The sequence below is a fragment of the Poecilia latipinna genome, unplaced genomic scaffold, assembly GCF_001443285.1.
Source record: "Poecilia latipinna isolate Pla-1442-1.1 unplaced genomic scaffold, P_latipinna-1.0 Scaffold197, whole genome shotgun sequence".
Taxonomy (NCBI): domain Eukaryota; kingdom Metazoa; phylum Chordata; class Actinopteri; order Cyprinodontiformes; family Poeciliidae; genus Poecilia; species Poecilia latipinna.
This window is the reverse complement of record NW_015112813.1, coordinates 249,410-271,664: the sequence shown is the minus strand read 5'-3', so window position 1 is coordinate 271,664 and position 22,255 is coordinate 249,410. Positions and strand designations below refer to the sequence as shown.

The following is a 22,255-nucleotide window of genomic DNA, read 5'->3' as shown; positions in this document are numbered from 1 at the left end:
TTTAAAATTTCTTGATTTCTTTTACCCATCCGGGGGGGAGACTGATTTTAAAAAAAAAAAAAAAAAAAAAAGATGGAGGAGGAAAAAAAAAAATCAACCCCCTCCATTCACGAACCTTCATCCTATTTTAAACTTAAGCTCCATTTTCACACGGCTGCCATATGTATTTCTCATACCTAGGACAAATTCATCCCTCAGACACACAAAGAAACCGTAACCAAATAATCCAATAAGAGTGTAAAACTCCCCCATTGCTATATCGTGGTGTCCTGCTGCGTCCTGAATTTCAAATATCAAACTTGCCTTATGGCAAAGTCCGTGATTAGTCTTTGTCATGCAAGCCCAATCATCTTGATTAAACCTCTTAGATCCTCATAAAAGTATATAGTTATTACGGTCCTTCAAAAATGCTGTTTATTTAATAATGTTGATTTATTTACTCAGTTAATTACGTCGAAAACTGTTAATGATGAAAATACTGAAATTTAACGGAATACTTGCTGACGGTGTACAGAAATCCAAATTCCTATCCAGCTCCGTTTGCTTATCGATAGAAATGGAATCGGAATTGGACTTTTTTTTTCTTTTTTTTTTTTTTTTTTGTTTGACCTGCACTGCTGCCCACTAGGTGACTTTGTCACTATTTATCGACTTTTCAAACCACTCTAGCGAACGGCAACAAATCTAGCAACTTTCTTTCTCACATTGCAGAGTTTGGCCACAAGACATAAAGCACCAATTGTTCTGTAGCTAGCAACAAGCAGTGAGAGATTCCATGAGCCTCTGAACCTCTGAATCACGTGTAATTCAAATTCACAAATACTTTATTAAAACCAAAGACAAAATAAATGTTGTTGTAGCTCATCAATTCAGTGGTCAGTCTGACTGCAGAAAACCCAGCCTGCAGTCAGAGCAGAGCAGACCCTCTCTACAGTATCCTGTGTTTTTCTCTTCGTAGTTTGTTTATACCCAATGATGTGTGGTATAGTCAACTCCTCTTTCATTCAGATCAATTTCTGTTTCTGCCAAGTGCTTTAGCTCACTTGCAAGAAAACACAACCGTTTTTTTTTAATGTTATCTTTATATTAATTGTTGCATTTTTTTTGTATATTTTTCAGAGTGAGACTATGCTTCTGCAATGAAATATTTATTTTACCAGGTTGCGCCATAAAAAGAAAAATGTTATTTTTTTTTAAAGCAAGTTAGATCACATTTCCATTAGGACAAATTCAATCACAAAACCTTTCCTTGATATGAAATGTAATTTTATGTTTAAATATTCCAATGAATACTGAATAATTATCATATTTCTGTGAGTTACAAATTAAGTGTTAAGATTTTCTTTACATCTGTAAACAAGACAGAAAAATCTCTCATCTTATCAGTTTCCCATCACACCCATTACAAAATGTCCAAATTATCCTATTTTGCAAGAAAATGAAAGTCTAAAAGAGTGATTACCACGTGTTTAGGGATTTTCCTCACATTTCTGCAAAGACGCCGCGCCAGAAGAAGAACTGCAGGAGACAAAACGGCTCAGTTTGTTCGTTCTTAGTGTCAGCAGAGATGCACTGACATACTCCTACCTCTCCAGAAACAGCGTAAATTTATCTTCAAATTTTAGCCCTGCAGGTCTCTCTGGTCAACCGTGAATGGGTCTCAAAGCAGCTTAGGACCTTATGACCAAAAATTTAATCTTGTTTATTTTCAATAAGTCTAACTTTTTATAGGCAGCGCAAAGTAGTAGAAACTCAAACTGGAATGTACTAAATCAATGTCAAAAACGTTTTGGTGCAGTGCCCTACAAAAAGTATTCATACCTCGAGAGTCTATTCACATTTTGTCCAGGTAAACCACAATACTTTAATATGTTTTATTAGAATTGTATGGGATATTCCAACACATCATTGTGACTTAATAGAATGGTGTATTGTTTAAGACATAAAAAGGGAAACAACTGATAAATAGGGTGCAGATTTATATCCAAATTCAGTCAATTCATTTGGCTTTCGGAATCATCTTCTTACTTTACTTCTGTTTTATGAGTTATAGTCCTACAGGAAAAAAGGCAAAGAAACAAGAACAAACAAAAAAAAACAGTCAATCAAAATTTGAACTGAATGGTCGTAGCTCACAAAGCCTGAAATATGTTTTAGTCAGGAAAAGCTGATGAGTACATCTCTTGTGATGGCAGCTTCACGCTGTGGGGATGCTTCTCCTTACCAATAGGAAAGTGATCTGAATGAATGGGACAGTTTTGGATGGATGTTGGAACAAAACAAAAGTCTATACCTGGAAAAAAAACAAAAAAACTTTAGACTGAAGAGGGGCAGGGGACATTTTTTTTTTAAAACTAATTTTCCTTCCACTTTACAATTTCTACCGTATGTCAGTCTAGAGCATAACATCTCCAATGTCAAATCAAAGTTCAAGGTTGTAACGTGACCAGTACGTGTGATAAGGGGTAGGAACACCTTTTTCCAAAGTTAAGTTTGTAATTCTGCCAACAAAAATGAAAGCGTGCCAACTAAAAATCTTGAGGAGTATCAAACAACTTTGCTCAATCTTCCGTTCTAGCAAGGGTATGTCTCTCCCTGTAGATATGGCAGTGGTTTCCGGTGTTTCGCACCAATACATGCTATATCTCTGATAGGTGTGGAAGGTTGAGCAAAGTGTGGTTCAGGACTAAAGGCAGCACACCTTATTGACAGATTTTTTCACATCTTCCTGGCTGGGATATGTCACAAGCAAACAGATCTCTTTCGAAGGAGGAGAAAAAAAAACCCTACTGTTAATACTGGATCTCCCTCCCTCTGGATTTTCCTTATCACACACAAAATGTGCAGCACTGCTGACATATCATGGTGCTTTTCGTCAGACAGCTCTCAGATGGAAAGTTGTATTTTTTTATTTTTTTCCTCCCCCTGATCAAAAATGAAATGAACCATATTTTCTAAGCTGTTTGGTGTCACAAATCCAGCCATTCTTCACACAGATGCGATACATGCCTTGTCCCAGCTGTCAAAGTTTTACCAATGGCAGAAATTTTTTCGAGTCACAAATGAATGACAAAAGCGCGCTGCAACAGCTCAGAAGAGACGCCGTTTGAAAAATAAAACCGCTTCAATAGTTAAACAACTGTGCCCGTTGAGCGATGATCCTTTAAAGCTCGTGACAAACTGCTCTGACGCATGGTCCATTAGATAATCTTTGACTCATTTTTGTTTCTATATTTATGTTTCAAGTCATTTCCCTGAGCTGGAAGAAAGGCAAATGTTGCTTCGGATCCGGCTTCCACCGGTGGGAAAAAAAAAAAAAAATTAAAGAGGGATAATCTAAAAATTTAAAGACCATATTAAATGCCGTGCCAAGACATTTACTCAGCAGTGTCATTTATTATGCACAATTTATATTCATTTCTCTTTCTTTTTTTTTTACACATGTATTTTCCCTTTCCACAGTAATCACTGCAAAGAGGCGAGTCACAGCGTTGGAGCACGGGTGTGTGTGTGTGTGTGTGTGTGTGTGTGTGTGTGTGTGTGTGTGTGTGTAACACTCAGAGGTGAGCTGGTTTTACATATGGTGTGGGAATATAATTTAGATTGTGAATGCTCTAAATCAGTACTTCTCCTTATAACATAACCACTACAGTTTAAAGACAAGGTGCAAGGTTAGGATTAGGGAAGCAGCACGTAATCTTAGCTTTAGTGCAAGTTTAAGTAAAAGGATGAAATGTCTTGTGATATGATAGGAACAAAACAAAAAGAAAATGCACTCTTTATTTCTCCGTCTTAGTATGCGTGTGTGTTGGGATAATGGATAAGGCGGGATCGTTGTGAATTCTGAAGAGCCGAGCACGATTTCCGGCATAAATTATTCAAGTGTACAGCCTGTTTTTGTAATCGCTCCCCTATTGTCCGCTAAATGTCCCAAATCACCACACAGCCGACATGAAAGCGGAGCGAGGGCTCACTCAGCAGGAAACCACGAGACGTGCCTTCCTCCAAAATGTACTGGGGCGGCAATTTAAGACGGCGAGGCGCACCAAACAGCTCAAACTTTAAAACCTCGCGTACTTATCTTACTTGCGATTCAATTATTCTCCTAGGTGTTTGATCCGACGTCAAGCAAGCGATCAAAAGTCTGATAGTGGCTTGGAGATTATCTGACTGAATTAAAGATTAAAACAGGACAACAGACTCAATCCACATTTAATCATTTTTAACACAAAGCACAAAGTGCGTTGAACAGTTATTCAGAATTAGAACTAAACATAACTAATGGGGTTTATCTACCTAAACTGTCCCAGTGGGCGCCACGTCATTGCATTACTTAAATCTGTTTGTCTAAACACATGTCGCACTGCGAATTGCTATGAATCTACGTACAGACAGAAGAAATGGATAGAATTATTTTAATAGTTTCCTTATGAACCAATAGAAGAAAAAAAAAAACAAGTAATAAAACATCAGTGGCAACTGCTGCAAAATTATTTGCACAGAAATAACACATTGAATCATGTACTATCCATTTTAAAACAAGCAATATTTTAATGTCTTTTCCAGAAATGTTCATAAATGGGTACTTCTGGGACTACAAAGATTGGTGCATTAATGTCATTTTTTTTACGTGTAAATATGATTTTGGTTTTGTTTTTTTTTCCTGGAAATGTAAACCACAATAGACTGAGTGCATCATAATGCCCGAATCATTCGTCAGAGAGGGACTCGGCGACATCAATCCTCAGTTGTTCAATTTAATCACATTTAATCAATCAGTCCAGCGATCACTTTTAATCTTGTCTTTTTGTCACCCACTTTATTTTGCAGCTGGATTTTGTCCGCAGACAGTCAACAGTCGCATCATTTATTGTCTGGTTTACAGCAAACAAGAAGGCTGATGTGCTTTTCAGGAGGGTGGGAGCGGAGGGTGTCGGGGTGGGGTGGGCGCTCGTCTCCGAGAGCTGGACGGCTCCTGGTTAAGGAATCAATTTGACTGGACAGCCTTACAAATTGCATAAAGAGACAAACTTGTCCTTGGAGTGAGCAACAATTGATTGATAGCTCAACACACTCGCACCGTAAATCCTCCAGACGGCGAGGAGACAAATCAGTCGCCTGCGCCTGCTCCCCGCCCTCCAGCACTGTTTACCTACCTCCAGTGTCTTTCTGTTCACAGGGAAAAATGCCACATGATTCAAATGGGCTCAAAACAAACTCCAAATTCTTTGCAAAGAAGCAGGAGACAAACATGCTTATTGGATGTCGTCTCCTCATTTGAAGTGAGAATTGAATTAAACATGTTGTGAAATACTTATAAAATTAAATGAATACGCATATAAATATTTGGCGACGGTGGGCGTTTGCTATTCTTTTTGCACACCGTCATTGTCCTGCGATGTGTAAAAGAAAATAAGGCACACATTTTAAAGCCCAAAGTTAACAGCACATGAGAGATAACAACTTCTCTCGGGTGTGTTGTGCTAAGAAAATGGCAGCCTTCCCTGAGGAGACCACACTACTGTTTGTTTCTGGCAACAAAAAAACACTAAAGGCATCTTCACAAAGAAGCCTCACTAATCAGAAGTGATCTGCTCACATGTGCTGCTTTCCCCGAGGGAGAACGCTGTAAAAAAAATAAAAAATAAATAAAGAATAGGATAGCCAGAGACATAGCAGAACAATTGGAAGTAAACATCCAGAGAGGGAAAAAAAAGAAAGAAATGGAAGCCGATACAAAACCCGTCCAAATCACGGTCTGTGTTCAATTCCTGCCCCACAAAAACACACATGTGTGCAAGCTAACTTAATTATTGGAATGCAAAACGATTGCCTGAAGTAGAAATGAAATCAAGCAGTTTGAAAATAATCTAGCAGTGCTACTTAGGGAGAAAAGAAAAAAAAAAAAAAAAGATTAAAGTGTTTTTCTAAGCACAACAAGAGGGCAGAGTGCACACATACTCTCCCTGCCTAATGAACACAGGATGGCTGGGTGATACCGTGGCGCCTGGGGCTTGTGAGACTAAATGGTAAGACGGTCGGTATGTGCGGGACTTTTGGTGTGTTTTCAAGAGAATATTTGCAAGGCTCTGTCCAGGCTTCAGTGCTTTCGCTCATCCAGTAACTGCAGCTAAGCAAAATAAAAATAAAAATCAGGAGACGGTTCACATTTTAATTCCACATATTAGGGAATTCACTTTCCACCCCCACCCCCAAAATATGAAAGCAGATCAAAACAAAAACGCTTCAAATAGCTTCCCTATAATTCTTAGGCTTTTTTTTGGGGGGAGGAGGAGTTTCCCTAAACAAATGTTTACTGTCAAAGCAGACCAACAATCAATCTTTATTTATAGAGGACAAGGAGAACAAAAGCATGACAGCAGGATATGAAAAGCAAATAAACAGAAAAATCTACTGAGCTAAGCAAGGCTAAAGACAACAAGACAAGGTGTACAGAAATGTGCAGCCAAGGCAACGAGTGAGTAAACTGTCTGATGAGGAGAAGACTGGTTGCAGACAAATGTTTTAAACTTTAATATAAAGTTAGGAACAAAAAGTTTCGAGCTCTCCATCCTTCCCGATATGTTTTTACCTCTTTTAGGGGGGGGCCTAAGCCTTATTTAGCCTGTTTTCTTGCACCATATAAGCAGTTAATATTAAGACTCCCTCTATTGTGTGCATGACTGTGCCCCTCCAATTTTCCCTTCATAAAGGATACGTTTAAATAATTAAGCAGCCTGTTGCCGTTAATAGCAGGAGAGCAAACTGGGGAGGACATGTATCGGTAAAATAAAACCGAACAACCCGGCTGGCGGCATTTGAAAAGCACGCTGGCATTGCTGTAATGAGGTCTTCTCTCTGGAAATTCACCAGGAATTTCCTTCTGCTAAGGACAAAAAAAAAAAACGGCCACCTCTTCTCCTTCTCGTAATTAAAGCGAAGCCTTCGGTGCTGCTTAAATGAACGTGCAACAATATTCTCTGTCGCTTTAATGAGATTGATAAAATGCTATGCGAGCTTTGGCTATTTATTCCTTTTTATGGCACAAATTGCAGAATAAAGGGCAAGAGTCGGATGAATGACAGACGAAGGACAGCTGCGGCATCGAGCCTCCATTAAATGATGCAAATGGCCAACCATGGCCCGAGCAGTTAATTAGCCAGAGAAGGCCTAATCACAGTTTCGGAGCTGTGGCGCTCCCCAGGTAGCACCCTTAACTGGAGAACAGGAAACAAGCTAACTACTGGCTTTGGGCTACTATGACCTGTAAAAAAAAAAAAAAAAAAGGTAATTTGGGAAATTGACTGAATTTGGACATGTTTACCATATTTTTAATTAATAAAGTTAAGTGCTGCTGTTTTCCACTTTCCTCTTGTTGGAACCTAAATTAGGCCCAAAACTCATCCGAGGAGAGAAAGATATTCAAAATGGCAAGTGGGGTTTTAGTCTTTGTTAGAGGCAGTAGTTGCCAGCAACACACAGCGTCATTAAAGTCGTGACAATGCACTACCACAAATATGATCTTATAATGGAAATCGCTTTGCTCCTCTACTTAACGGAGACACACTCTGCTTGTAACAAAAAAAAAAAAAAGTTTTCTGTTTCTACTGGAGCTGAAAAGGTCACAAAAGATCTTTTCAAAGCCGAGGAAAATTACACTTCACCTTTTCAACATCAACATATCAAGTTGCTCTTAGGTTTTTTTCCCCACACAATACAATATATTTGTTGCTTAAAAAAAGTGTCCTTTTAATTTAAATGTTGCGTAATTTATCAGGCTTCCTCAAAAAGGACGATCTCCACTACTCGGCAAAAAAAAACAAAAAAACAACATTGCATAAATTACTCACACAGTTCAGACATATTCAGTGACATGGGCATCCGCCCAGGGTGGCATCATGTGGGGGTTGGGAGCATGAGCCCCATACAGTATATATGTGTGTTGTAATGTAACAAGTGTATTCAAAGGCAGTTTTATAAATAAAAACCGATATTATGACTGTTTGCTTAGCATTCTTTTTATTCCAATAACTCATGGTATCCTATGACGGACTGGTGACCTGTACAGGGTCTACCCCGACTCTTGCCCATTGACTGGTGGAGATGAAACTCATAATATTTTTATTCATCATACTTTTAGAATATTATATCCCCATGCCTGATCGAAGCACCAGAAAAAATGTCTTAAAACAAACAAAAAAAAAACAACAACTGTATTTTCATTGTCCTTACAGAAGGGAAGTTGCCACATTTCCTCTGTTATTTTAAGACCGCAATGGAAACGCTTACACTGATGCAAACTCACAGGGAGATAAGACACTAAAGTGCCTTAAGCACCCAAAAGTAAACCAGAGGAACTTCTGCATGCATATCAAGCGAGTCCCTGAAAATTAAAACCCATTACATTATCTCCAAATCAGCCACCAAGTGCCTTTCACAGACGAGAAACTTTTAGAGAAAGGCAAAAATGAATGAAAGTCATGCTGTCCTGAGCGATGATGTGATGCTGTAAACAGGGAAGATTTTTTTCTAACAATTAAAGAGTGAGGGAATATTGATTTCCGATGGTGCTCCCCGGTGACTTGCTGGCTGTCACAATGTGGCCCGAGGTAAGGTGACCATGTCTCTGCTCAACGTGATAAACCATACATGTCATCAGGTATGGAGGACACGGTGTCCCCTTTCCATTCTTACTAAATGCATCTGCCATATTTATCCAAGGCAGGAATTGAAAATATGAGCTCCTTCATTTGGTAATGAAGTCACCAAGGAGTTGGTAAGAGGAGGAGGACACACACGCAGCACTCACACAGATACACAGAGAGGCGAGACAATATAAGCTCTGTAAAGTTCAGGTACTCGTAAAGATAAAAACGATTGTGTTTTTTGCAAAATCTGCATCTTGCAGGCAGTGAGTTCTTAGTTTGTCCAGGTGTGTGAGGTTTTGTCAAGTGGCCAAGCGTGCAATTTAATATATGCAATAGGAAGAAATTATGGCAACCTCAGAGGGAGGTCAGCTCCAGTCTTACTCGAGTGATAAACAACCGTAAATCAAAGGGTTATAGCTGTCACTCAAGGAGATCCATCATGGGCCAACCCAAGGTGTCAAGCACCCACAACCAGAAAAACACAAGATGCATTCAGATTAAATAAGTCTCTTAAATGAGCAGCAGTGGACTTATATTGATCGATTCCAAGTATAATTGACTTATTCTGGCGTTGTTTAAAGTGGAGTAATGGCTACATGTCAATGCTTTGATGCAATACAGCCTGGAGGCACCGTGAGTTATAGGCACAGCTTAGAAACAGAGAGGAGGTTGATGACATGCAACAGAAATTAATTGTCCTCGTCTTCTTTTTTATCGTAGCTACAAAGTGTTATTTTCGAAAGGAACGTTTTTTCTTTTTTCTTATAGCAACATTATGTAAACGGGAAGAGATCGCTTTTTACATTTTTCATCTAAAATCTAACAGTTAAGGCTCCTTCACACCAGGTAATGACCAACATACAGTCTCCAAAACGTTCAAATGTTACTGGACTGAGACAGAAAAGAAAACATAGTTTACCAATTTGCACATAAATTAGAGAAGTTTTCTGTGCGCAAATCTAGATAAGTATCATCAGAGGGTATTAATGACAAAATTCATATTCTGGGAAGTTTATCTTTGGAGCATCAGAGGCTATGATTCCAGGGCTTTTCTTTAGGAATATGGCAAATGAACGTTGCTTTTCACCTCAAACACAAAAGCTCAAGTATTTTGATGCATATAAAACTAGCGACTTTCTTTGGTCTCCCAGCAACCGTATGTTTAATTTAGAATGTGTGCGAGTTTCTCCCCAGCTGGAAATCTAAATTAACCTAATTTGATCTTCACATGCATTCAGATTAACTTTTTTTTTTTTTTTTTTTTTGGCTGCCTTCTTGCAGGCAGGACAGTGGCAACAGGCCCAAAGTGGCTGAACTACTCAACTTAATCACAAGATCACATTGCGTTGTTGATGCAGCCGAGAAAACCTCAAAGAAGACCCAGAATTCAACATTTTTACTGATGTTTTAGTGCCATTGTGTCTTTGTCCAAGCAGGGGCAACACAGATAAATATAAGCAGACAGATCAAATATGTGTAAGAATTTTTGATATTTGAGAAAATTTAGCAAAAGAACAACCAGAGCAGAATAAATCACTTTGTCTGCCTTGCAACAGAACTGCATCAATTCAAATAAGACTGGTAATTTCCTGCACATCTGAGTTTTAGTTGCTCTAATTCTTCAAAAATACGTTTTAGATGGTGTTTAGATACTAATTAGTTTCTAATATGACTTTCTGCTTTTATTTTAACCCGGGACACATGAAACATTCATTTCGTAATGTATAGGACTCTCCCTACGGGCTCAGAACTTCGTAAAAGCTTCCCACTGATGGAACTCCCTTCCTACTTGGGAGTTTATAGCTGTTGCTAATTTGCAACTCCTGACCTCTAGTTTTTATGGTTGAGAATTTAGCCAAAGGGTTGGGCTTCTCATCTAATATTCCCACATTTCTCGCTCGGCAGGTTGCCATGTTCTTTGGTCTAGACCAATCAATAAAGCATTCGTTACTGAGGCATTAAGGACACAGTCACAGAGGAGTAGTAGTCCATATCTGGAAACCGTCCTGCTGAGTGACACGGCGATTCACAGCTGCTCAGAATTACCTGTATATGCCAAAAAAAAAAGAAAAAAAGAAATGTAGAAAATGGAAATACTGATTCATAATTTAATTCTGCACCACAGATTTATGAGAAAATACAAGACAGTAAAAGGTCCCTAAAATGCCAAATCACTGTAGAGTGAAGGATCCGTCGCTGATGGAGAAATTCTGCCATTTTTATTATGCCAAGAGGTGGTCACCGAGCGGAGGAAAGGACACTGATGCATAGAATGCAAAATGACTTTTAATTATTCTTGGGAAAAGAGCAGAAGCCCTTGGCTTGTTTACCACTTTACAGGAAAGAGCTTCTGATTGCTTTGTAATTATCTCCTTGATAATGTAAAATTTACCCCCCGCCCCCTTTCAGTCCACTCCTTTTCACAGAACACCATGCAAAAGTGATCAAGCATTCATCATTTAGCCCAAATGTTTTAACTTTCACTTGGGGGAGGTGGAGGGAGGGCTAATAGATTATGGCTAATGAAGCAGCTCAAGCTGCAACACAAATAGGATGTTTTAGAGAAAGACGCAGGCTAAGGCCCGCCCGTGCTTGGATAATCAGTCTTTTTGTCTTACGATAAGCTGGCAGCCTAACCTTCACCCAAAGAGCGCATCATTTCCCCTCTGTGAGACTTAATGAGACATTAGCCATACTAACAAATGGAGGACGAGAAAGTGAAAGTGACTTTCCAGGTAAAGGCTGTTTGCCTGACCATAATCAGTCCCCAAGTGCGGCTAAAGGATGGAAACAACTCGGTATCCGTCTCAACAGCTTGCTGTGGCTTTTATGATGGGCCTCCCAGGGCCCATCAAAAGGCTTGTGATGTCTTAATTTCCCTCCAATAGAACAGGTAATCTGCTTTTGTTGTCAGTTTGTCTGCTGCGATACACCCTGCGCACATTTCCCGACAATTTAGCCTGCATTGTGTGCAGTGGGGAATGTGTGTTCTTGTCAACTTAAACTTCACCCAACACAAACAAAACTGCAACGCTATTATAGTTCCTTACATGAGCATTTACTCAGACTGAGGAATGAAACGTGAACGTATGAGGATAGAGTTGTGCATCACTGTGAAGTGGAATGAAAATGAAAAAGGAAAATTATTTTTCCTTAAGGGTTTTTGTTTTCCCCAACACCAGGATAAATCTGAAATGTTAGGCGTGCCATTGTAATGCAAGACTCCTTATTGGTAAATATTATGATTCAGATGTTTTGTGAAGGCCTCAGAGGTTTGTTAACCCTCCCGCGGTCTTAAGAGATGTGGTCAATTAGAACCCAAGAGTTTTTTATCATACACACTGATCCTGTGTGTGTTTCTACAAGGGTCTTTTGTGTGGTTTCGGAAATCAATGGTCTGACGGAACAGCCCCAGCGCTTCCCCGCTGTCCAAATGTGACCTTTTCCACACTTCCTGAGCATTGCGTTAAGACAAACATTTATTGTGCCATCATTAAACAGAATTGAATTGAAATAAAGGGCTATTATTTTGTAAAAATATTTTTAAAACCTTGTATTATTTTCCTTCCACTTCACAATTAACCAATGCCTTGTTTGGTCTGAAACACCATTCTTATAAAATATGTTACAAACACAAATGACAATGGAACAAATTCTGGCAAAGAAAGCTAAAGGGTAGGAGTACTTTTGCAAAAGAACTACAACCTAATTTCCATCAAAATTTCACTAATGTGTGTCTGGCACTTATGGAACCATGGACTCATATGATAAAGCTGTTCTTTGGAGCTGCACAGAGTGGTCTGGAGAGGTGGGACCGAAGACGGTGCCGGACGGATAAAGAAGGAAGTGACGAGGCCGTGTGAGAAGGGGCCCTGTTCCCCCCCCACCACCGAGCCTCCCAGCTCAATTAGCTCAGCTCATCCCAGCTTTCTGCTGATGGGAAAAAAAATAAAATAAAATCAGCAACACCACGCTCTACCATAGAGTCCTGGGAGTCCAGCCTGTTAGTAAGTGAGTTGTGTACATTATGTGTCTGTTCAAGCCACACATGCAGACATTGCATCCGTGTATCAGAGAGAGAGAGAGAGAGCGAGAGCGTCTCGAGTCTGTGTGGGCTGTCTCGGCTCCTCTCAGACTGGAGCCCCACAGTGCTCTCTGTATCAAACACCTGAACTAATTAGGCTGCACACGGAAAAAGAGATCCCCGAAGCCACTTCCTGTAATCTCATAAACAGACATCCAAAACATACAGAATATCAGCAGAGACGTTGGACTTTTTTTTTTTTTACTCAAAAAGCCAAACTTTAGTGTTATCTTTTCAAGTCTTAAGCTCAATTTCTCCAGGTTACATGAAGATCAGATTTTTTATTTGGACTCTGTCTGCATGGATTACTTTTCCCGGGGAAGGTTTTGTTTGTTAAACCACCTAAACCTAAATTTTCAGAGCAAAAACCGGCTCAGAAAGTGAAGAGCTAATCTTGAGACAACCTGACAAAAAAATAATTTAAACTGGATTTTTATACACTTTTCCCCCACCAGCCTTGGATAATATTTACTTATCTGAACTGGTGTAAAATACCAAAGACATCCCAGTTTAACAAACCGTATTCCAACAAGGTGATTCTCAAAAACACATAAGTTGAAAACCTGCCATATCGTACAACTGTGTATCTCTAAGATCGTTCACTAGATCTGCTTTAGAAAATGTGGTAAATCTGACGTGTTATTTGTCCTTCACTGTCCCCTTCTGTTTTATCCAAAACACACACTGCATGTTCTTATCAATACCAAGGAGAGGAGGGATCATTTCTTTAAAAGCATCAAACCTGTTGCCTCTAACCATTACTGAACCAAAGGTGACTCTATTCTGCTGAGGAACACTACACCCAGGAGGATATACTGTTTTCATATAAGGGAGTATATAATCTGCAACATTCCTTCGAAATTTAAATCTACATGAATGGCAGGACCACAGATTTTCCTGATATTGTCTAAACCACCATACTGTCTCCATCGTCTCCCCTAAATCCCATAGTGGATCCAAGTACCAGATTATCTGACCGAATCATCTGACCATCACAGTTTGGCTCTTGTTAAACTTTCCACTTCAACTTGTCCATTCAACTTGCTCGTTTCAGGAGGAATTATTTACGTCAGTGTTATTTAACTTACCTGTCGTGTCCTGTAGTAGCAAAGGACAAAAGCAGACACATTTGAGAAGAGTTCATATTTTAATAAAGTGAAGAACGAGAACATTCAAGGAAAGAGGAACCACCGATGAAGACGCGCCGAGGACAACAGACAACTAGACGACGAGTGTTTTTCTTCTTCCATTTTTCTGTCGGTTGGCAAACAGCTTTCAGTGAGCACTACTGCCACCTTCTGAACTGGAGTCTGAATCAGAATTGAAACCCTAAACTATAGCATATATCCTATTGTAAAGTTCTGACTTTACAAGAAACTGAAAAATTGCCTTTCGTAAAATGTGATTAGAATTTAAGCAAAGTCAGAGAAGTGCAGTCCTTATGCAAAAGGGCACAAAACTAAATTGTTGACAGAGCATTGATGTTGTACAAATTGCAAAAGCAACACAACTCACCTGCGAATGAGGTACGATAAATGAAATATTCATGTGACGCCTGGATGTGCTTTTAAGATGTCCAAAAAGAAAAAAGAAAAAAAGGACCAAGGTCTGAATGAGGCAGTTCAATGCAAGATGGACCCTCTGGGGTTCCTCTCTTTTCTCTTAGACAAGTCTGAGACAAGGTTCTCGTTGCTAAGAGAAAACAGAAGAACTCTTGATTGTTGGTGACTGAGAATGCATGGGAAGCACAACTCAAGGCCAAAATAAAGCACATCCCTACAAGTCTACCTCCGACTATCATTTTTAAAACTTTATTACACACAGACTCCTCTAAAAAAAAAAAATCTGCACACCTCAGTCTGCCTCAAAATCCAGTGAACGCTGCAGCAGCGTGCCAACTTATGAGCTAAACAAACAAAGTAAACACACTGATAGTGTCTGTGATAACATCCTTGGCAAAATGAGAGAATGAAGGTCAGTAATTGGGAGACGGCAGGCGCCCGGTGTTTAGTTTGGGTTTTTTTTTTTTTTTTTTTTGCTCCTGGCAGGGGTCCAGGTGGGCGCGTGCTGCAGGCTCCAGGGCAGTGTAGGAGCACGTCTGTGCAGAGGTTAAGAAAAGCAATTAATCGGCAGCAGAGATAATCAAAGGAACCTCCCCCTCCAGACACCTCGGCGTGCAGGAGAGGCAGGAAAAGAGCGAGCGGAGGAACGGAGCGAGACAGGCGGAGAGAAGATGATGGGGGGGAAAATACTTGTTTACAGGCGCTGCTGGTACGATCAAAAAGAAGTGGGGGTTCAGCGCCGCCACCGGGGCCCCTCCGTTTCAGGTGGAATTGATAACACTTCAGATGTACAATTCGGTGTTTGCGAGAGTGCTTTTACCTCCCGGTGAGAAGGCAAGGAGTTTTCACAGTCTAAGCTGCACTTCCTTTCATCTCTGATTTTTGTGAAGTACCAACAGATTGTCAATGGCGAGGAAGACGTTTTCCCACACATAATCAAAGAATGCAGTCTGGTGCGCCTGTGCTTCCCTGCAAGGAGATGCTGGTTTCAGACTGAAAACGCTGCAAATGGAGCTAAGGAGAAAAAAAAAAAAAGAAAACTGATTATGATCTCTGCTAACTCAACTTGTGATTACATTAATTTAGCTGTGAAAACAAGTCCCTAACAGAAACTCAATTAAAGTGGAGAGCATCAAACACTCTGGTTTCTCTCCTTTTCCCAACGAGCAGTAAACAGACATAAGCTGTTTGAGAACGGCAGGCGTTTTTTCAGGAAATTAGAAGATATTCTCCACGGCCCCACGAGGCATAAAGCTTGTTGCTCCCTCTGCTGGTTCAAGTCTCCCTTTGGGGATGAAATCTCACTGACAATCTCTGATATGCAGCACCTTGCAAGTTTCTTATGAAACACGCCGCACTGTTCAGATTTTGAATTGTAAATACTGCTGGAAACCACACATCGTTTGACTTCCACTTCTCACATGCGTTACTTTCCGCGCATCTTTGCGGGCATTTTATCATGAACACGTATGTAAGCGAGACCAAAACCCCCAGTTAAAAAGACACAAAAGCCTAATTGATCGCTGTGAAGTACGCCCACATCCCACAGAAGCCCGGACAGATGCTGAGCGGGTCAAGTGACGGCGCGCTCCTCCAAAGTCTTGATTAGATAATTTTCCATCCATATCTCGGCAATATGCTACAAAAGGAACAACGAGCTTCTCATTACACCGCTGACAGGCTCAGCATCTGCGGGTTGCTGTCAGGAGCAAGATGTTCAGAAGAAGCAAACTTGTTGAGTTAAAAAAACAGGCAAACATCACAGACACGTCGACTTGGAAATCAGGTGTGATTCTTTGAGAAGGAGGTAGTTGTGATGGAAATATCAGTTTCTGCTTTTTTTTTTTTTTTTTTTTTTGGTCACTCTTAAATGTTTCATGCCATAGGTCTCAACGATGACAGCGGGGTGTTTACTTTACCTCCAGATATGCTAATGTCAAAACGTTTATTAATTCATAAACGGTGCTACCTTAGACAGAGGTGCTAAAGGTGTGGCACGCGGTCCATCTGAGGCCCTGGATTTTGCAATTGCAATTCAAGAATGGCACAAATTTGGTGATTGATGCAAATAGACACCTATTCAAATATTTTTCAGGATAAACAGTTTGTTTCAAAATGTGTAATCTTAAAATGTAAAGTGTCAAGTACAACACAAAGTTTTTTGTCATTTCTTAATTATAATCATGTTTTTTCATTTCGTTCCAGCTTGATAGCTAGTACTCAAATGGGGACACACACTTATTAAACATGATTTGATACGGTAAGTGGCCTATGTGCTGTTGTTGTTGATGAGCATACATTAAACTTTTTTTTTTAAAACATCAACAAAACAGAAAACAATCCGCCACCACTCAACGTACGGAAGACATATGGCTCCATTCCAAATCTACATGTAACGTGACAAATTAAAATGCATTTTTTAGACGTTAAAATGTTGCATATTTAATTTAATTTTGAATTTGTAAAAAGCAAAAGAGGGCCTATAAATAAATAAGGTAAGGCAAAGGGTTAAGTAGGTTTCCATTTATCTACTTTCATACACTGACTGACTGACAGCACAGACACGGTAACCACGAGTGCTAAAAACTAAACTTTGGTGGTTTTGTAAGTGCATGCTTGTAAAACTGTTGTACATATTAAAGCTGAACACTATTACATACAGTACATAAAGCACACTTCGAAATATTCACGTTGCTGGCAACCCTTGAAGTTTGGAGGTTCTAGAAAAGTTGTGCAGAAAAATCATCATGGGATTAATGTCACAGAAATCTCCTTCTGCCTAACGTCTGAGTTTTATAAGTCACTGCATGCTCCTCAAAATAAGACATGACATTTACACACACTAGGAGACAAGTGGCTGAACTCAGAAGAGCTCTGCTGATGCTGCTTTCCGCAGGCTGCCCAGAATTGGCTAAAAGAACCAATCTACATGCAGAAAGTGCTCATTTCATTTTTTTTATTTTATTTTATTTATTTTTTTTTGTCTCTCTGTCAGCAACTCACTTATTGCGAGAAAGTTGTGAGAACAATTTAGTCCCTCTACTGGCAGAGAAATAGATGCAGTGCCTCCGAGGGTCATATTTCTGACCATTTGGATTGGCTTCCTCCACCTCCCCCTCCTGCAGGTACAATCTGATATTATTCTCAAGACAGAAATAAAAAAGAAAGTGTTCTTTAAAAGTGTTCCTATTGCCAGTATTCCCACAGGATCGGCCTGCACCAGTAAACTGTGGCCAACCGGACTGCAGCAGTCTTTTCCTGCTGCGGCTCTAAGTTCATGTCAACCATAAAGTCAGGCCCCTGTCAGCTGAAGTCACACCTGAATGCACTTATTGACATAAGCCTTAACTACCAGAGGTTAATTCAACAAGTAAAACATATTAAAGGGATTGCTGACCTTGTTTTAGAAGCAGCGGGCTAAATCCGAGGCAGTTCTGCATTTTATCTGACAAAGAAAAAATAAAAAATCGGCTTGATCATATCCACGTGCAGTGATTTATCATAAGGTATAGTCTATTTTGAAACTGCGCACTTATCAGAGCAGATTGTGTGTGGAGTACATGTAGTCCTACTCTGTGTATGTGGGGCAGAAAGAGCTGCATCTAGCTAGTTAGGTCAGCTAATCAAAAAGATTAGCTAAATAGTGGAGAACACAGTGCATAGAAGATGACATGAAGCGCTGAGTCCCACCCATCTCTGCTAAACACTGAAAACGAAGCAGAACGTCCTGCAACCTAAAGCATCGGATTCAAGGTCAAACTCCAGCAGAAATTTGTAGGAAAACAAAGGGATGTTCCAGGATTTCTACATTTCAAATGTCCAAAGTTCTTATGACTGATAATTTGTTAATTTTGTATGAGCAATACACACTTCAAGAGCACGTTTTTGAAAACTTGCTTCACGTAAAATATTCATTAGTCCTTTCAAGACACTTTGCCTTCAATGAGTAAGGTTGTCTTGTTTTCTCTAATCGTGTCTTTGACTGGTAGTTTTTCCAGAGTTCACGAAGGTTTTTCGTTGGTCATTGCTGAACTATCACTATAGTAATGTGTTTTTGGCCTAACTTACGAATTGCTAAGTAAGAAAATACTTCCAAACTTAACAAATTACCGACAACTGAGCAAAGAACATGTCTTAAATTGGATTTTTAGGTTCTTTGTTTGTCAGCAGTTTGATACTGAGACATAATTTGTTTGCCTTTATAGTCATCCAGAACAATAGACAACAGAGCCACAGATGCACTGGAATGGAGTAGATAGAAGCAGATTTATGGGCAAGAATGACACAGAGCAAGTCTGAACCTGAAGCCAAATAAGAACCTGCATAAGATCTAGAAATGAGTTTAAAGATCCATCTGATCTTAGTGAGCTTACGCTGTTTTCCAAACTAAGAAAACTTGGGTTCAAGCATACGTGCAAAGCTAAAAGAGACGTACTGCAAAAGACTTGTAAGTTTGTAGTACTTTGTTTTGACGCATCACAAAAAGCAAAGTGTCAATTGGACAAGAAAAATGTTAACAATGTGAAGGGGTAAACATATTTCTGTGAATCCCTGTATCCCTACCTAGAAATATATCGACTTTCATATTGCATCGTCCTTCACAAAACGACTGTTATTGGTGATAACAGCCTGTTTTAACAGTTTAAACACAAAATACACCCTAGTATGCATCAGTACACACAACGGAAACCATATTAGCACTAACGCAGATAATATCTACAGTCTTCTTTATCTCTGTTTTCGGTGGCACTTCATTTAGCACCAATTCGTTTCAAGGGAAAATGAATGGTGCTCCTGGATTGGCTGCATTGCAAAAGTCCGCCAGTGGCATCTTGATATTTCAGCATTTTTTTGTATTTTAGAAGGGGGGGAAAAAAATCCACAACTAGGTGAATTTTCAGCAAATAACGTGGAGCCATGTTCCACAGAAAAATCTGTGATTACTGAACCAGTGTAAATGTTGTAGATTCTATTATTGATACCGATTCTCAAAGAGCATCAGCTTTAGTAAAGCGTCTGAAAGATGTGCGTTTTCTCAAACACGGTTTCTCACAATCAAAAGAGGGGAAAGCTGTGAAAAATCTGGACTTTGGAGTCAAATGCAGCTTCGGCCAGATGAAGTCGAGTTGTGGACCAGTGTGTTAATAAACTGACTTGTCTTCAAATCTCCATAGTAGGAACCCAAAGACACGGGACTAATCGTTTCAAACTTTTTTCTTTAAATCCTTTCTGTTCTTATAAATGTTTTCATCCCTCTCCTGCTGAAAAGTGAGCTTCCTTTCCGACCATTCAGGCTACTGAGTCATTACACAGAAAAAAAAAAGTGACTCACATGGATCAAATACTGCACATAAGAGTGCACACAAAGGAGCTTTCATTTAGTCGAGCCACTGAGTGTGCAGTAATGTAACTGGAGCCTTGCTGTAGGCAGCAGCAGACACATGAAAACATATATTAGTTCTTACTGCTTCTCAGAGCATGCTGAGCAACCTGCAGCTCTTTCTTTCTTTCTTTCTTTCCCTCGCTCTCTCTTTTTTTTTTTTTTCTTTTTTCTAAACGTCTTGAATGATAGGAATTCACCCGTCGGAGCCAGACTTCCAAGTGCTGGCACGCATTTTGTCGAGGCAAAGTGAATATATTGCCTTTGAAGAGCGAGTCCAGAGTCTGGACGGAGGGTTTGTGGCCTGGAAGTCCAGAGAAAAAGAAAAAAAAAACGTGCAGAAAATGTGTGATGAAACTTTCAGCACCACGGACAGCAGCCCTCAAGAAGCCATGTGCGGCTGGGAGCGGCGGAAGTGAATAAGCACAGAGAAGTGAATAAGTTTGGGTCGTAATTAACCGAAGCCCCTTTTGCAATGTCGGCCGCCGTCGTGTCTGTGCTGTTGAAAATAAATGCGCAGAGACACGCACATGTGCAGACGTGCACCCCTCCTTAGGCGGGATCCAGCGTTTCCCCACAGTTCCTCCTTGCCTTTACCCGGCGCTCAAGCATGAGTGGATAATCTGGCCACAAGGACAGGCTGTGTCAACATTTCCCCTTTTGCTTCCTTATTTATTTACGCCACCCGTCACGAAAGTTGCAAAGTTCAAAGGGGGATCTTAGATCTTAAGAGCGAGCCGGCGGAGCACATGGCCTCATGTTCCTCCTTAATAAAAAGACAATTTTTGAGACAGAGCATATAAAGTATGTAACTACTGTAGATTTGGGAGAAAAATAATCACATTTTAAGGTCGTAGCCACAGATGGCTGCCGGAATGTAAATATCACCGAGCTTGTGTGGTTTTGTACTAGAGAATAATCTCAATAAATTAGGATGTCACTGAAAAGAAAGACATTTAATTCAAATTCTGCAGCTCTTATTTCATTATATATTTCAAATGCATGTTTATATTAAAAGAAATATCTGTTTTATAGACAATAAAACCAAAACTTCAGACTCCCTGAAAAATAGGTTACATCAAAAATTACTTTTATTACACAGTTATTGACCCTTTTTTCTTTTTTTTTCTTTTTTTTTTTTTACAAGGAGGATAAGCCATAAAAGTTCATTGCAAAAGAAGCTTCCTGCTCACATAGCGCTCTGTCCAAGAATATTAACGGTGAGGTTAGTGGAAGGAAAAAGTGCGGTAGAGAAAGGAGCATGATGAACAGGGATAACTGCAGGCTTGAGAAAGATTTTGAAGCCAAGTCCATTTAAAGGTTTGAGGGACATTCAGTCTCTTGTAGTACATCTGGTGTACTACAAGAGACACCAGATGTAATGTATCCGTGACCTTCCAGGTTTGAGCCACTGCTGAACCAGAGACGATTACAAAACCATCTGACAGTGTACCTGTAAAAAGTATTCACCATGCTTCACTTTTTCCACATTTTATGTTATTTACTTTTTCAAATTTGGATTTGAGTTTCCTCAAACTTCTACATACAAATGCCCCATTATGACAATGTGGGAAAACTACTACTTTTTTTTTTTTTTTTTAAGATTATTCCAAATTTATTAACAATGGGAAACCAATAAATCACACTTATGTAAGAATTTGCAGCCTTTGCTTAATACTTTATTGATCCAGGTTCGGCAGCGATTAACAGCCTGAAGACATTTTGGATACGATGCCAGAAACTCGGCACACCTTATCTGCAAGCAGTTTGGCCCACTTTTCTTTGCAGTTCTTCAAATTTGGCTGTGTTTACGCTCTGACCCGCTGCCAACTGTGGAACCTTGTGTACAAATTTCCAATCAGCTGAATTTACCACAACGGAACTCCATTTAAGCTGTGGAAATCAGTGAAAACAATTCCATTTTGAGATTTATTTATTTCATAGAATATAATTAAGAGTCAGGCTCAAACATAGCAGAATGTGGAAAAAGTGAAGAGCTGCGGATATTTTCCGGATGTACTGCATGTAAAATTCCAACCGTCGCAATAAACTGAATTTGTTGTTTTCAGTAGATGTAAGAAATAATCAAAATTAGCAGGAAGAAACACTTGAAGTCTATCAGTACATGTGTAAAGAATCTGTACAATACAGGAGTTTTGCTTTCCAAATGGAAGTACTGAAATAATTTGACTTTTTGATGACATGTAAATCATTTAGACGCAGATTTACATTTCTTCAGTGACATTATGACTCTAATACTTGATTTAAACTTCTGGTTTTCTCTCCACAACAATCCAAGCTTCAAAAAAATATTCACTAGCCGGCAGCATAACGAAAGTTAATGATTCTGTTTATGATTTCCAACTGGAAATGGTTCCATTCAAAATCATTAAAGCTGATTTATGAACTTTTTCTCGCCATTCACTCACAAATGGAAGACATTCATAATTTGTGCTGGGATTAAACCACATTCAGTTCTGTAAAAATGCTCAGCTCCTGGATTGATGTGCCGAAAGCAATTTTGCAGCTGAAATTGCTTTAATTGTTGAACATTTACAAAAAAAAAAAAAAAAAAAAAAAA

General features: G+C 39.5%; 1 protein-coding gene across 1 annotated transcript in view; it reads right to left on the bottom strand.

The window, feature by feature from the left end:
* The window catches only part of ppargc1a (peroxisome proliferator-activated receptor gamma, coactivator 1 alpha), a 377,178-nt gene that overhangs the window by 349,715 nt on the left and 5,208 nt on the right, over positions 1 to 22,255 (bottom strand). The gene's annotated exons all lie outside the window — the stretch shown is intronic.